Here is a 6,000-nt window from a genome sequence, read left to right as displayed (position 1 = left end):
CAGCAGAGAGAGTCATACCGGCAACACTCCAAATCCCCAGCTGGAAAGTGATACAAATGAGAGTCTTATCGGTGAAAATCTTCACGGACACCATAAGGCGATGAAAGCTGAGAGAAAAACCCAAAATGAGAGAGGCTTGATAGTGAAAACCCTTCGGGCACTACAAGTCGAATAAGATTGTGAATCAGATGGGTAATTGCCAATTGAAGACCCTGAAAGATGATTGACAGTGGAGGATAGGCCACATATGCATGTCATGACCATTAGAGTCGGTATCTGCATTTGATATGTTTTTATTTATAGTTTCTTTTGTTAAAGAGTCATTTTTTCCTTTGTCTTTTTATTCTGTTCCCTTTTTCTCTTTTTCCTTTCATAGAAAAACTCCCCAATAGAGTCTGTCTGGTCAGAACCAGTGGGAAATGACTTCAAAATAGGCCATCAGCTTTCCAAGATAAGATCTGACTAATACATCCAAGTGGTATGGTCAGCAAGGAACAAGCGTGAGGCCAGTGTCAAGAAAGATATCTCCAGCAAAAGGAGATTGACAAAAGGATCAACTAGTGTCAAGAGGGATATCCTTGCCAAAATCAAAGGTTATTAAACCTCAAGGCCAAGGCCCGTGGACAAAAAGGAGAGCAATGAGCATGATTTGGAAAATTCATGTGATACTAAAAGGTAGGGAAAATCCAAGTTTCCGAGCCATGCCACGAAAGAAGAGAGATATCCCCAGCAGAAAGGGATTATCCCCAGCAAATAATATCATCCCCAACAAGTTTTGGAACGCAGAGCAGGGAAGGAGAAAGGGAAAAGCCATCCCAGTGGGAGTATCACAACCAACCACCGCGTTTTAAACTAACAAATTTTGTTTGATTTGAAACAGGTAAAGGAAATGGCATTGATGACAGAAAGACATGCCACAAGGGATATTATCAAACTGGGGCAGAAAATTTTCCTTTCATTTAGAAAATTTTCTGAAAGTCAGATACCCAGTCGGGGAAGAATAAAGATAGCACCAGTCTCAAGGGAAGTGGGCTTTGAACCAGTTTTACCCCCCCAATAACAAGTTTCAATGGAGGAAGTTGTTCCCCAGCGGACATAACAAAGGGATGAAACTTGAGCTCAGAAAAAGCAGAAGGCCAGTATCATTCCCAACAGCCTTCCGAAGAGTGAAGCACTAGTTCTGAAAGAATCAGAATCCCCCAGCAGTGTTATCCTCGACAGCGTTATCCACAGCTGATAACATTTTATCCCCCAACATGTAAGTAAATAATTCCCCAACAGTCTCGAGGAATCCAACACAAGTTTAGTGAAAATCGGTATCCTCAGCGGTTCCTTTCGGGGAAAGGCAAAACGAGTCGTAAGGGAGGTAATCTTTGAAGGATGAAGCTATGTAAAAAAAAAAGAAAAAAAAAGAAAAAAAAGAAAAATAAAGAAAAAAAAGGAAGCAGCTTGCAGAGGAATGAAACATCCTACTTAAAAGGAAGTAATTTTGGAAGGAGTAAGATAACATATTACTCAACAGAGTTATCCTCAGCAGTGTTATCCCCAACGGATCATCGAGATGTAGAAGCATCCTCGACAGAGTTTCGAGCAACCCAGAGTAGGTAAAGAAGAAATGGGAAAAGTCATCCCCATCAAAATAATCCCCAGCAGTTTTGAGGGAAGACAACACAGGTAAGTAATTAATTCAGGAAGAAGGAAATGGTTCACACGTAGGAGACGCACTTCCTAAGTGAAGATTTCATTAATAGGAGACGCACTTCCTAGTTTGAAATCATTAAAGTTTTACCCATAGGAGATGCATTTCCTCTTAAGTTTGTTTAGTTTCTCCCATAGGAGATGCATTTCCTCCTAAGTTTAGTTTTACCCATAGGAGATGCATTTCCTCCTAAGTTTGTTTTAGTTTCACCCATAGGAGATGCATTTCCTCCTAAGTTTGTTTTTACCCATAGGAGAGGCATTTCCTCCTAAGTTGTTGTTGAACCAATAGGAGATGCATTTCCTCCTAAGTTTAGTTTCACCCATAGGAGATGCATTTCCTCCTAAGTTTGTTTTTACCCATAGGAGAGGCATTTCCTCCTAAGTTGTTGTTGAACCAATAGGAAAGGCATTTCCTCCTAAGTTTAGTTTCACCCATAGGAGATTCATTTCCTCCTAAGTTTGTTTTTACCCATAGGAGAGGCATTTCCTCCTAAGTTGTTGTTTCACCCATAGGAGAGGCATTTCCTCCTAAGTTTGTTTTTTTTACCCATAGGAGAGGCATTTCCTCCTAAGTTTGTTTTTTACCCATAGGAGAGGCATTTCCTCCTAAGTTTGTTTTTACCGATAGGAGACGCATTTCCTCCTAAGTTTGTTTTTTTAACCATAGGAGACGCATTTCCTCCTAAGTTTATTTTCTCCCATAGGAGATGCATTTCCTCTTAAAGTTTATTTTTACCCATAGGAGAGGTATTTCCTCCTAAGTTTAGTTTCACCCATAGGAGAGACATTTCCTCTTAAAGTTTAGTTTCACCCATAGGAGAGGCATTTCCTCCTAAGTTTGTTTTTACCCATAGGAAACGCATTTCCTCCTACGTTTAGTTTTACCCATATGAGATGAATTTCCTCCTAATTTTGTTTTAGTTTCACCCATAAGAGATGCATCTCCTCCTATGTTTGTTTTAGTTTCACCCCATAGGAGATGCATTTTCTCCTAAGTTTAGTCTTACCCATAGGAGAGACATTTCCTCCTAAGTTTATTTTACCCATAGGAGAGGAATTTCCTCCTAAGTTGTTGTTGAAATCAGGAGTCCGCCTGGAGAATAGAAATATTCAATTTCAAATTTAGCAATCAGAATTCCGCCTGGAGAACAGAGACATACTTTTCATGTTTGACGTCAGGAGTCCGCCTGCAGAACAGAGACATACTTTTCAAGTTTGACGTCAGGAGTCCGCCTGAAGAACGGAGACATACAATTTAAATTTTAAAAGTCAAGAGTCCGCCCGGAGAATAGAGACATTCCATTTCAAATTTAGCAATTGGGAGCCCGCCCATAGAACAGAAGCATACATTTCAGTCTTTACATTTCAAGAGTAGAACTTGGGAGCCCGCCCATATAACAGAGGAATACATTTCAGTCTTTAGATTTCAAGCATTAAAGTTGGGAGCCCGCCCATAGAACAGAGGCATACATTCAGTATTTTCAATTAAAATATTGAAGTTGGGAGCCCGCCCATATAACAGAGGAATACACTCAGCATTAATTTTCAAGTATTGAAGTTAGGAGCCCGCCCATAGAACAGAGGCATACATTCAGTCTTTTCATTTCAAGTGTTGAAGTTGGGAGCCCACCCATAGAACAGAGGCATACATTTCAGTCTTTTCATTTCAGGGATTGAAGTTGGGAGCCCGCCCAGATAACAGAGGCAAACATTCAGTCTTTTCATTTCAAGTGTTGAAGTTGGGAGCCCACCCATAGAACAGAGGCATACATTCAGTCTTTTCATTTCAAGTCTTGAAGTTGGGAGCCCGCCCATAGAACAGATGCATACATTTCAGTCTTTTCATTTCAAGAGTTGAAGTTGGGAGCCCGCCCAAAGAACAGAGGCATGTATTTCAGTCTTTTCATTTCAAGTGTTGAAGTTGGGAGCCCGCCCATAGAACAGAGGCATACATTCAGTCTTTTCATTTCAAGTGTTGAAGTTGGGAGCCCGCCCATATAACAGAGGGATACATTCAGCATTAATTTTCAAGTATTGAAGTTGAGAGCCCGCCCATACAACAGAGACATACATTTTAAGATCAAGTCAGAGGACAATAAAATAGAGGGTTACAATAGGAATCCCCAGCAGGAAACAATAAAAATCCCCAGCATTCAATCCAAGCTGGAAATAGCAGAAAAAAAAGGAAAAAGAATCCAAAGTGCAGAAGGGTAGAAAAGATGTGCTCTGCTCAGTAGTTGGTTGAGGTCGCAAGAACTGCAAGCCTGGTCCTGATCCGAAAAGTTGAAGAAGGATGAACTAGCATCTACAACTAGCAAGTTTCAAGGTTCAAATCCAAAGTCTACATGAAGCACCATTCAAGATTCGAGACCAAGTTTCAGAAGACTTATAGATAGGAATCCTTGTAACTAGTAGCTGATAGGCTTAGTTAGTTTTCTTCATCTTTCATTTTTTGTAATAGCAGGACCGCGGACCAGAACCTCAACGGAATGGCACCTCGATCGGCTCTTCACCTCAGTACACTCTACCATCTCTCTCATTTCCGAACTACACGTGGCCTGATTTCTCTATAACCAAGGATATGTAGGCAGCTCAGATACCAGGGCTCGGTCACATTCCTTTTCTATTCCTTTAGTTTAGTCCCTCCAAATAAGGGTCGGGTCAGAAACATGTCTAGTCGTTCTTTGTCGGAAAACTCTTCGTGTTTCCAGTCAAAGATGGGCAGCTGTAGACATGTGATTTTTGACTCTTCCCAAGAATTTTCACATTTTTAGCGTAAATATTTAATTTAGGTCTAACATAGCTATTTTAGCTAATTTTGACTATTTTACTTTATTTCGTCACAAAAAGAAAAATTACAAAAAATATATATACTTTAGTTTATGCGTTTCTCATAAATTTGAAAAATACAAAAATAGTACCTTATTTTTGTACTTTATATAATTTCGAAAATTACAAAAAATAGTTACTAATGTCTTGCAGCCATTTTAATCTTTTGAAAATACAAAATTAGTACTTTGTATTTTTTTTTATCTTATCTTCATATAATTTCGAAAATTACAAAAAAATGATTTCGTTAACGTTTTATAGTCATTTTAATCTTTAGAAAACACACAAAAAAAAATAATACTTTATATTTTATCTTTATATAAAAACGAAAATCACAAAAATAGTTTTATTAATGTTTTGTAGCTATTTTAATCTTGAAAAAATATTAAAAAATAGTTTTGTTTTAAATGTCAGTCTTATTTTGGTTATTATTTTACTTACATAGGATTAATTGAACAACGTCGTGTTCTTATTCTCGGGTCCGGGCAAAAGAATAATATTTGGGTTCAAACTACCCGTTTTTAGGCCTAATTTTTGGACCTAACCCATAACAATCCAAACCCACCACACCTTACACCAACTCCAAGATAATGGGGAACATCTTTTGAAAAAGGAGGAGGAATACACGGACATCTTTTGAAAAGTGGGGAAGAGGAATGGAGGAGGGGAGTTTGAAAAAAAGGAAAAGGTTGGATTGAAAAACGAAAAGGAAAATTGGAAAGGGACGGGTGGATTTATAAAGGAAAAAGGGGGTCTGGAAAAAGAAAAGAAGGGAAAAGAGATTGAAAAAAAAAGAAAAAATTAGAAGAAGGGGGTTACCTTCTTCTTCATAAGGAAAAAACGAAAAAAAAACGGGGAGGAGAGAAAAAAGGTTTTGGACTTCATCTTCTTCTTCCTAAAAAAAATTGAAAAGAAAACAAAAACTCCCACTCTCTCACATCAAAACGACCCCTTCTGCTTCATCTTCTCGAATCAATCTGCTGCGTCGAAAAAAAAAACCCAGCAACAGCCAACATCTCGGGTCGTTGACAGTCTTGGTTCGAGCTTCCTATTTCTGTCGAGGTTTCCATTTCAGTCCAGTGATTACTGTCGTTTTTGTGTGTGAAGATTCAATGTAAGACCCACTTTCTTTATTTTGGATTTGTTCTGCTTACATGTTTCTGTCTATGTATTTTGCTTCTTCGGTAACTTGTGTGAAGATTAATGTTTTCCTTGATTATTTGTTTTGATTTAGACACTAATCCATTAAAAGTGTGAATCCAGCGAAAGAGAAAAACAATCCAACAAATATGGAAATAGGTATCATAATGTAGTAACTGTGTTTGGTTATATGTTGAAATTGATTTCGACTGATTTTCATATCCTTTTATTAAGTTTATTTCAAATGGATCTCTATTCTATTTAATCACAGAAGAAACGAAAATAAGAAAAGTTTTAATGTTCGGTCATGGTTGTTGCGCCAGTTATATG

Source organism: Nicotiana tabacum, chromosome 22 (assembly GCF_000715075.1).
Source record: "Nicotiana tabacum cultivar K326 chromosome 22, ASM71507v2, whole genome shotgun sequence".
Classification (NCBI taxonomy): Eukaryota; Viridiplantae; Streptophyta; class Magnoliopsida; order Solanales; family Solanaceae; genus Nicotiana; species Nicotiana tabacum.
Note: the sequence above shows the minus strand (reverse complement) of the source record.